This window comes from Eptesicus fuscus, chromosome 4 (assembly GCF_027574615.1).
Source record: "Eptesicus fuscus isolate TK198812 chromosome 4, DD_ASM_mEF_20220401, whole genome shotgun sequence".
NCBI lineage: Eukaryota > Metazoa > Chordata > Mammalia > Chiroptera > Vespertilionidae > Eptesicus > Eptesicus fuscus.
In genome coordinates this window covers 44468993-44478659 of record NC_072476.1, presented here as the reverse complement: position 1 = coordinate 44478659, position 9667 = coordinate 44468993, and the positions used below count along the sequence as shown (strand labels likewise).

Below are 9667 nucleotides of genomic sequence, written 5' to 3'. Positions count from 1 at the left end.
CAGTTCAAAATGAATTTTCTAATGGTAGCTCATTTTATGCCCCCTGAAAGAGCTGGTTTTATAGTTTCGAAGTATATATCTAAACCTAAACAAATATGTAGTAAATAGTTCAAGGAAGTATAATCACCTAATCACAGGCATTGAAGAAAGGACAAGTAGAAGGTCTAATTCTAACTAAGAACATATGTTTTCCTGAAATATATTTAAATGCAGGTCATTTTCTTCCCTAAGGCACCACTTTTGTTTCAATAACAAGTCAAAGAAGATATCATTCCCCAAAAGTATTAATTGAATGTTACTTTTAAATAGAAATAAGATGGGTGAGAGGATAAGTGGGGACTTGAACATACTATCTTAGCAAATAAATATGCCTTGCATGAGTGTTTGACATGAGGATTGAATAAAAGTAGAATTACTTGTTAGAAAGGAACCAATGTACTATTTCTGTACCTATTACAAATAATACACATAATTCTTCAATTATAAAATATGTTTATTTTTAATTAGGAAATACCAAAAATGATAAGTAACCTAAATTTATAGAATTACATAATTCAGAAATGGCCATTAGTGACATTTCAGTAGGTTTTATGGAAGTTTTTTTTCTATCCATATATCCATATATGTGGTATTTATTTCTGTAGCATCACTTTTCCTTTAATTTTTGCCAGCCACATGGAAACTGGAAATTATGTTTCCCATCCTCTGCAGCTACTGCAGCCATATGACTAGGTCTCACCCATGAAATGTAAGTAGAAATGATACTCATCTTCACTTTTCTGTATCTTCAAATCTGAAGCAGATTTGAAGATGAGTGAGCTTTGACTGAGCAAAGATTATTCCTTAAAGGGTAGGGAGCAACAACATGGAAGGAAGCTGGGTCCCTGAATGTCCTCATGGAGCAATATTGCTGATATACTCTTAACAAACTGCTATCTCCATCCTGTTAACATGAGAAATAAAATATCTTGTTCTAGCAAGTATATTTGGAATCTTAATATAGCAGTTTACCACAAGCCTAACTAATATGGGGGTAACATGATTTTAAGTAGCCAGTAATTTAGAGCATTTATATTTTTACAGAGAGATAAATATTTTATGTCATACAGTTCAAATGTATATGAATGTTAAAGAGAAATGGGCAACTTCAGGCTAAATTCACAGCTACTGGGAGAATATATTCACCCTACTTCCCCAGTGTGGTTCCATGGAAGGAAAACTTTGAGAAACCATAGGTTACATTGTAAATTTCTCAGAAAAAAAATAATCTTTACATAATCCCTTTTCCACTGTTGAAGAAGAGGGCCAGAATAATTCTGACTTGTTCAGGCTCATTACTCAGAAGCTGCTCAGGATTAGAATTTAAGTTTAGTTGAGTCTATTTTGCTTCCCTGAAACTTTGTCATTATTATGCAAATAGTTCTACTCAATACACCAGCCTCCTTTAATGCTAATATTAGAAACACATTTATTTGAGGGATTTTATAGTAAAGTTGAATGGCATATATAAATTTGGAGAATTTCAAGATTTTATCATTGCTTCCTTGCCACTGCGCACCCCCCTCCCCACCCCCCGAATCTTTTAAAATGTCTCTTGCTTTTCTCTGAATTGTAAGGTTGTGCTAGCTGACTGGCAGCCCACGATTCAGATTGAAATGCTGGCAGTTTTCATAGCCTGCTTTGTTTGTTTTATGTTTTATTGGAAATGGAAAGTTGTTAGTTTTTGTTTCAAAAGAAATAGTCTGCAAAGACAAGAAAGTTGAAGCGGGGCCAGTCTATCAATATGTGAGGAAAAGGATGCTACAGGATTAGAGAAAATATTTTAAATCTCCAAGGCAGGCAAAATAATGAATATATAATAATGTCCCCTTTATAAAACCAGAGTTCAGTTATTTTTAGCATCTTTTAATGAGAATATGTGAATCTCATTTTATAAAATACTTGTGGTTTTTTAAAAATTATTTCTTCAAAGGAATCTAAGTAAGGGAAAGAAGGAAAAAGCAGTTAATAGTAAATTTAATAGTTGCATTTATTTCTGAAACTGCATTTTAAAGAATACAATACATCCTACCTGAATTGTTTAAGGAAAAGCCAGTAAGGTTTTTCTCATTTATAATAAATGTAGATGTGCTGTGAGGCATGGAGCTCAGTGATTTCTCAAGGTCTTTTCCCATATCTCCTTGCTTCTGAGATTCCAAGATTTCTTTTGTGCTATTTCTAATTCATATTTCAGATTCTTCCTACAGGTTCAGCCAGGATACTCATTAACAAAGCAGAAAGCTGTCCCCCAAAACAGGCTGCTCTAACACTTTAGCATTGGAAACTTCAGCATCACTTCCTGTCCAGGAATGTGGTTATGCTTTGGCAGCAGGGCACAGTAATTTTCCAAATGATCAGAGAAAGTAGTGACTCACACAGCCCAAACCATGTGCTCAACTTTGTAATCCAGCCTCTCACTCTATTGCATGCTGATGTAAGTAGTCCTGTGAACGTCAGGGTACTTAAGAAATATTGGCTGAGTGAACTAATGGAGTACATAAGTAGTTTTTCTCCCTCTTCCTCTCTTATTTGCACAGTACCATCTGAATTCTAGAAAACAGACCATGCCATCATAAACCTCAGATTTACAAGAGTAGTTTTCAAACTGCTTTAGTTAAATACATTGGTAATTCCACTAGGGAGTAGCCATATCTGGGGAGGATCTCCTGAAGTTGTTGATCTTTTCATTCATGGAGCAAGAGATATACAGGAGGAGAATGAAAGCCTGGTAACAAAGTATGTTCTGTACTTTACTTGTCCAGAATGCTAGAGCAAGTTCTCACTGCTGTGAGATTTACCATAGTCATGAATTTGACCTAGGCATGTTCTGGTGCTAATGTTGCAAAGACTGCAAAACAGCTGCGTTCCTACCAAATTCAGAGGTGACTTATGTGATAGGGTCAAATGAAGTGCTCCAGAAAGACATCTCAATATGTCCTTATATTATGATTATGTTAAATATGTATAGATTTTGTGAGCTCATTACCCAGATTTTAATTTCCTGTAGAAAGCAGTATGTCTTGACTAAAAGCACACACATATATACACTGACTACAAAGAGGCTTTCCTCACTGATGTGGGGCAATTCAATGACAAAGTTTTAGAAAGAAGTCTCCCCTTACAAGATGGTTCCAAGTTATCAAAAACATATAGGCTGGAGAAGAATCTGAACAAGCTCACACAGATAATGCAGAATATGAGCAAAATGCAGAGAGCCAGGCAGAAAGCTGTTCAGTGTCATTTTACTTAAAATTTTTTCTATGCAACCAAGTCCATGCCTTTAAATCAGGGGTGGGAGCCCTTTTTCTGCCAAGGGTCATTTTGGATGTTTATAACATCTTTCGTGGGCCATACAAAATGATCAACTTAAAAATTAGCCTGCTATATTTGGTCAAACATTTAATTAACTCACCCCTAATGCTAAGGCCAGACCAGATGATTTCTTGGGCTTATACGGCCCTCGGGCCAGGCGTTCCTCGTACCCGGAAATATAGAGCCCAATACGAGGGATCAGTTTCTTCTTGATAGAATGACTGTAACACCTTTCTACCTTGTGGCAGAAAAGGCCCTCTTTGTCAGAGTTTTGGTGTTTCATATTGAAAAGTATGTTCTGTACTTTACTTGTGTGATCTAAACTGACTGGAGTAGTAATAAAAAGTCAGCAAGTTTGGGTACATCAGCTTTCTGGACTTGCAAATTACCCAGAGCATGCTTGAGGGACTCTGGGAGTGGCCATCGTTGCCCTTAGCCTCCCTCGTAAAAGGAGGTCTTATAAAGTTCTTCTGGGTGGGCTCAGATGTGTCAGTAGTTTCCCTGACCTGACAGACCCATAGAGTGTGACCACCATCTGCAGGGTTATCCCTTCAGCACTAAATGAGAATTTGCCTAAACGTGCTGATTTTATAGTGCTTTGGTTCTCCTCTACTGGCTTCTGGAAATCCCTCCTTCCAGCTTTGAGTCTTCCTGGATCATTTTCCTTGGTTAATGCTATTCCCACAAATGCATTTATACTTTTGGGCCCCTTTTCAGTTAAATTTGTAATCAGTATAATCTCAAAAACATTTAAATTAATTTTCATATTTAGCACTATAGTCTATGTTGAGGGTTCCAGGATTTCAAAGTGTCTGCCTGAAAAGGTAGGACCTCACAAAGTCATTTTCTTTCTATAGAATCATATTTTTTGAGAAGTAAAAAAAAAAATTCTCTTATGATTAAATAATTACTACTTATTTCATCAGCTTTCTAAGACTAAATATGTATTTTAAGTTTTACTACAGAAACCACCTCTATTTCATAAGCTTATCTGTATAGGGTTTGAAACTGAACATTTTTGTGGGGAGAGGGTGAATGTTGTATAGAGAAAGGGATTCTTCTGGTTTTTGCCTACTTTCCTGTTTCCCTTTCTCTTAAGGGATAATGACTTGCTATTCTGTTTGTTAAGTTATAAAATATTGATTAGCCATGTTTACTGATGGACAGAGTACTCTAAAAAGACCATGTCTAGTGCTTACAGCTCTTTTTGAATTTGTCCAGCAGGTCTTCCCGCTCGTACCGGAAGCCCCCCCCCCCCCCCGCCTCCTCCTCCCCCCCCCCCCAAAAAAAGACCATGTCTGCTCTTGGTGATCCTCTGTGACACTTCATGGCTTGGAATTGCCAGTAGAACTAGGGATCCCTCGGGGCCTAGCCATCTTTCTCTGCTGCAATAATGCATCATTGCCTTAGTTTTGGGCCATGTGGCTGGAAGGAACTAGTTAATTTGAGGTGAAGCTGAGGTGTGTAGGGGAGGAGGGCAGGAGGGTCCGTCATTGGCCCTGAGAGTGAACCATGTGCTCTAAACCTAGCTTTAAGTAAAGTTTCAAGCTCTTAGGTTTCAAGCTCTGAAAGTGTCACTTTGTTTCTCATTTGCTATTAGTCTCTCTGTGTGCAGCTCCTTTGGGAATATCAAGGGTTGAGGAATGATTGGCAGGACAAGATTTGGGCATTTGGAGGTTCTCTAGTCAAGTGCCATTAAATGCAATCACAATTTCCCTCCTGTCCCTTATAGCTCTTCTTAGCAAATCTGTCTTATTTTTCAGTGGTAAGCGTGCAGTGGGCTATGGACAAAAATATCAAAGGCATCATTGATACCTTTTAACTCTCAAGTGTGCATTGGGTAAGAAAAGAGGGCTTTAAAATCAATGAGTCCCACTTCCTCTGAAGAAGATCAACTTGACACTTCTAACCATCCTTCCTAAATAAGCAAAATATCCACTTCTCTGAGAACAGAGGGGAGACACAGCCGAGTCACTTTCAAAGGCTCATTGGCTACTCACCTGCTACAATAGACCAGTGAGACCAGTTTTTGCCAGGTTGGAAAGTGACCTCATTCATCTTCCTGTACATTTCTGAGCAAGAACTTGAACTTCTCCCTCTAGCTCTCTAGCACTCTAAGGAGGTATGAATGTGCCTTCTGGTAGTCTGACAGGATTCTGTCTTGACCGTTTGCTGAATTTGTGGAAGGAAGCTCCTCTCTTTTCAGACTCGGCATTTACCATGCAAACACAGCTAAGTAGGAATCAGAAAAAGGAGGATGAGATTAACTGACTGATCAAGTTACCCTTATATGCTCCAGTAACAGATGTCCAAGCCACTTTAGAGCTACTTTTGTGCCTCCTTTTCTAAATGTGTTGTGTTATCTGCAAGTGGGGCTGACACATCAAATGAAACCCACAGGATTTGCTTCAGATGGGAATGAATGAAAGAAAGACTTCTTCCATGTGTTGGTTTCACTCCCGAAATAGCTAACCCATCCCAGTGTGTATCAAAAGCAGAGCAAACAGATTCTACAATGCCAAGTTGTTTCTGCCTCAAACAATTAACCACAACCATGCCCAAATCTGTGTGCTTATTGGCTGAACTTCACCACAAAATGTGTTATAGGCTGGACAAAACCATTTTCTCTAATTATATGTGATGTTTAGCTTTAAAGAGCAGTTCAGCCCCCTGCAGGGAGCTCTGAAATATCCCAGGATATGCTTCAGAGTAAATTTGCTTGTCTTTTCCTGCTTCTCCTTCGGGGCTGCTGTTGTGGGGGAGGAGAGCCATGTGGCAGAGGTTCCTCTCCCAGACCCAGCAGCATGTCTTCAGTTTTGCCCCTCCAGCTGCAGCATGTTCCCAGCTTCCTCCCTACATCAATCAGCAGCATTCCCAGGATGGACAGAGTGGGAGCCGAGACCACCAGGAACTTGCCCTTCACGCTAAGACAGACTCTTCAGAAATCAGACAGCTTGAGACCTTCAATAGTAGTGCCCAAGATGCCCAGACAGAGCCCTGCTGTATTCTACTATGAGGTTTCTACTGCAGAAATACAATAAATGAATTAATTAATCAGCAGTTGCTTTGCATATATACTTTGATTTCTTAATTTTGTTAAAGAAAAAGGAAGGAAGGGAATAATAGAGAAAGAAATGGACAAAGGTGTGTGTGTGTGTGTGTGTGTGTGTGTGTGTGTGTGTGTGTAGACATTATAGTTAAGAGAAATGCATTTTGGTAGTCTTATAGCACCCAGATAGGATGCTAGGCAAGACCTGAGCTGGACAATTCTGCTTATTCATTCACTCATTTATATATTTATTTATTCACTAGAGGCCCATTGCATGAAGATTCGTGCAATAGGCCTTCCTTCCCCTGGCTTCCGGCACTGGTTTTCCTCCAGCACCCGGGACCCAGGCCTTTGTTCCAGCCACAGTGGAGAAGCCAAGCCTTGACTAGGCTTCTCTGCTCTAGCCGCAGCGAGGCTTGGCTTCTCTGCTCTGGCTGCAGCGGAGAAGCCAAGCCTTTTCAGTCTTCAGTCTTTAGTCTTCAGTCTTCGCTCAGGCAGAGTCTTCAGTCTCCGCTCTGTGCCTGTGTATGTAAATTAACCCGCTAGCTTTATTGGGTTAATTTGCATATCCACTCCTGATTGGCTGGTGGGTGTCGCAGAGGCACGGTCAATTTGCATCTTTCTCTTTTATTAGTGTAGGTTAACTATCTAATAGACCAACAAGTGAGTTCTCTTATTCTGCTTGAGTATCAGAATCTACAGTAAAGGTATTGCCCCAGGACCTCAGGAGGAGGCTGATCAGGGGGCAGAGAGGCTCACCCTGCTGACTCCTCCAGCAGCTATGTGGTGGTAGGGAAGATGGGCCACCTTGGTGTGGGCCACCTCTGAGGAGCTACGGTTGTCCCTGTTCAGGCACAGCATTACCTTCAGCTTCAGTGCCTCGGTTAATGAGACTATTAATAAATGAGTAAAACAGTATAGTTCTGGTAACAGACTAATTAACTGTCTGCTTTGTGCCAGCTAGTGTGTTAGGTGCCAGGAATTCAAAAGAAAAAGACAGGGTCTCATCTCTGTGGCCTTAATACCAGGTGGAACATCACCCAGCTTGACGAACAGCAGATGTAATACTGAATACAACTAACACAGCAATGACCCATTGGAAATGTATAGCACTTTACAGTTTACAAAGCCCTTTCATACTCCTAATAGTATTTGATCCTCACAGTATTCTTGTTTAGTAAACTGGACAAGTATCATTTCTATTTTATAAATGAATAAACAAACTGAGACAACAAGTCACTTGCCCAAGATCACACAGATATACTCAGAATTTCTGAGCCTTAGTTTAGAGTTCTTTTTTTTAAAAAAGTAATGCTTTAATACAATAACGAATTATTAAGTTATGATAAAACACTAACTGTAAGACATAAGAGAATTTTATAGGGGCCCATAGGGCTGAGAGAGTGCCCACAGAGGAATAAACTTGGAAAAGGATCCCCCTCCTCCTTAGAGAGGGCCACTTTGTTTATTTTTTAAAATATTTTTTATTGATTTTTAGAGAGAGAGGAAAGGAGAGGTATAGAGAGATAGAAACATCTATGAGAGAGAAACATCACCAATTGGCTGCCTCCATCATGCCCCCTACTGGGGATCGAGCCTGCAACCTGGACATGTTCCCTGACTGGGAATCAAACCAGTGACCTTTTATTTCATGGTCGATGTTCAACCACTGAGCCACACTGGCTGGGCTAGGGCTCTTTTAATATCAACTTTTTTGCCTCGGCTCTGAATGTCCCCTTTAATACCTGCTCTGTAATAATGATTGGAATCCCTTTAAGCTCTTCTATATGGTGAGCACCATGTACGCTTTCTCAGTAGAGGGCACTGGAAAGAAAATGTCGGTCACCAATGTGAATGTGAGGCCATCTGGTGGTGCTCTGCCCCAGCCATGGGTCCAGAACACATAGTCCTTTGTCCACCTTGCAGCCCTAGCCTAGTGTGGTGAGCTCTTTCCTGTGGTCCTCTCCACAGATACTGCATTCTCTAGGCCTCTTGCCCAGGGCAGTACCTCCAGCCCCTCTGGTGCCCACTTCCCTCCTCACCAACTATGACTCACCTGTGCCATGCTTCCCTCTGCTCACTTTCCCTGCCCCTCAGGTTTGCAATCCTGACAATGGACACTGAGTGTGCCAAGCATTCTGCAAACAGTGACATTCTCTGTGCACATCTGGTTTCTGACTGTGCCTTACCTACTTCCCAGAGGGTTGTTTCCTGCTCTCCCAGTGACTATAGACCAGCTCTGGCCTGGGCAAACCAACCAACTTGTCTTCCATTCAATATATGAGTATTTCAACTATACCTTCTCCAATGAGGTATGAACCCCAGCCTTGAGGAGGGGGATCCTTTTCCAAGTTTATTCCTCTTTGGGCACTTTCTCAGCCCTATGGGACCCTATGAAGTTCTCTTATGTATTACAGTTACTGTTTTATCATCTACACTAATAAAATAGAAACATGCAAATTGACCATCACTCTGCTACGCCAAGCCATGCCCACCAGCCAATTAGGAGCGAGTATGCAAATCAACCAAACCAAGATGGGGGCCGGCCACAGAGCTGGAGCAAGCAGGAGGCTTAAGGTTGCCCCCGCAATGGAGGAAGCCAAGCTTCCTGCCCGCCCTGGCCGGCCCTGGCCTCCGCTCAAGACTACAAAGTTTCAATTATGGAAGATAAATAAATCCTAGATACTTGCTTCCAGCCGGCCCTGGCCTCCTCTCAAAGAGGTGCTGGAAAAAAAAAAAAAAGGAAATGAAAAAAAGGAGGGGCTGGGACCTTGGGTCGCCAGGGGTCGGGGGGGAGATAATCAGGCCAGGATGGGACGGCATGGGCCGTTGGGGATAAGCAGACCAGCAGGGGGGCCAGTTGGGGATGAGCAGGCCATCTGTGGGGGTCAGTTGGAGGTGATCAGGACAACGGGGGGGGGGGCAGTTTGGAGTGAGCAGGCCAGCAGGGGGGCAGTTGGGAGTGAGCAGGCCAGTAGGGAGGGGAGGTGGGGGCGAGCAGGCCAGCAGGGGTGCAGTTGAAGGCGAGCAGGCCAGAAGGGGGTCAGTTGGGGGTAATCAGGCTGGCGGGGGGGCTATTGGGAGGCGAGCAGGCTGGCAGGCAGAGTGGTTAGGAGCAGTCAGGCAGACAGGCAGGCAGGTGAGCGGCTGGAGCCAGCAGTCCCAAATTGTGAGAGGGATGTCCGACTGCCGGTTTAGGCCCAATCCCTGTAAACCGGCAGTAGGACATCCTTTGAGGGGTCCCAGATTGGAGTGGGTGCAGGCCTG

General features: G+C 42.1%; 1 non-coding gene across 1 annotated transcript; it reads left to right on the top strand.

Moving 5' to 3' along the window:
• The first annotated feature begins 4540 nt into the window (after nucleotides 1-4540).
• On the top strand, nucleotides 4541-4603 carry LOC114232625 (U7 small nuclear RNA). Its single transcript, XR_003618706.1, has one exon. It is a non-coding gene; the product is annotated as a U7 small nuclear RNA (small nuclear RNA).
• Nucleotides 4604-9667: the final 5064 nt, after the last annotated feature.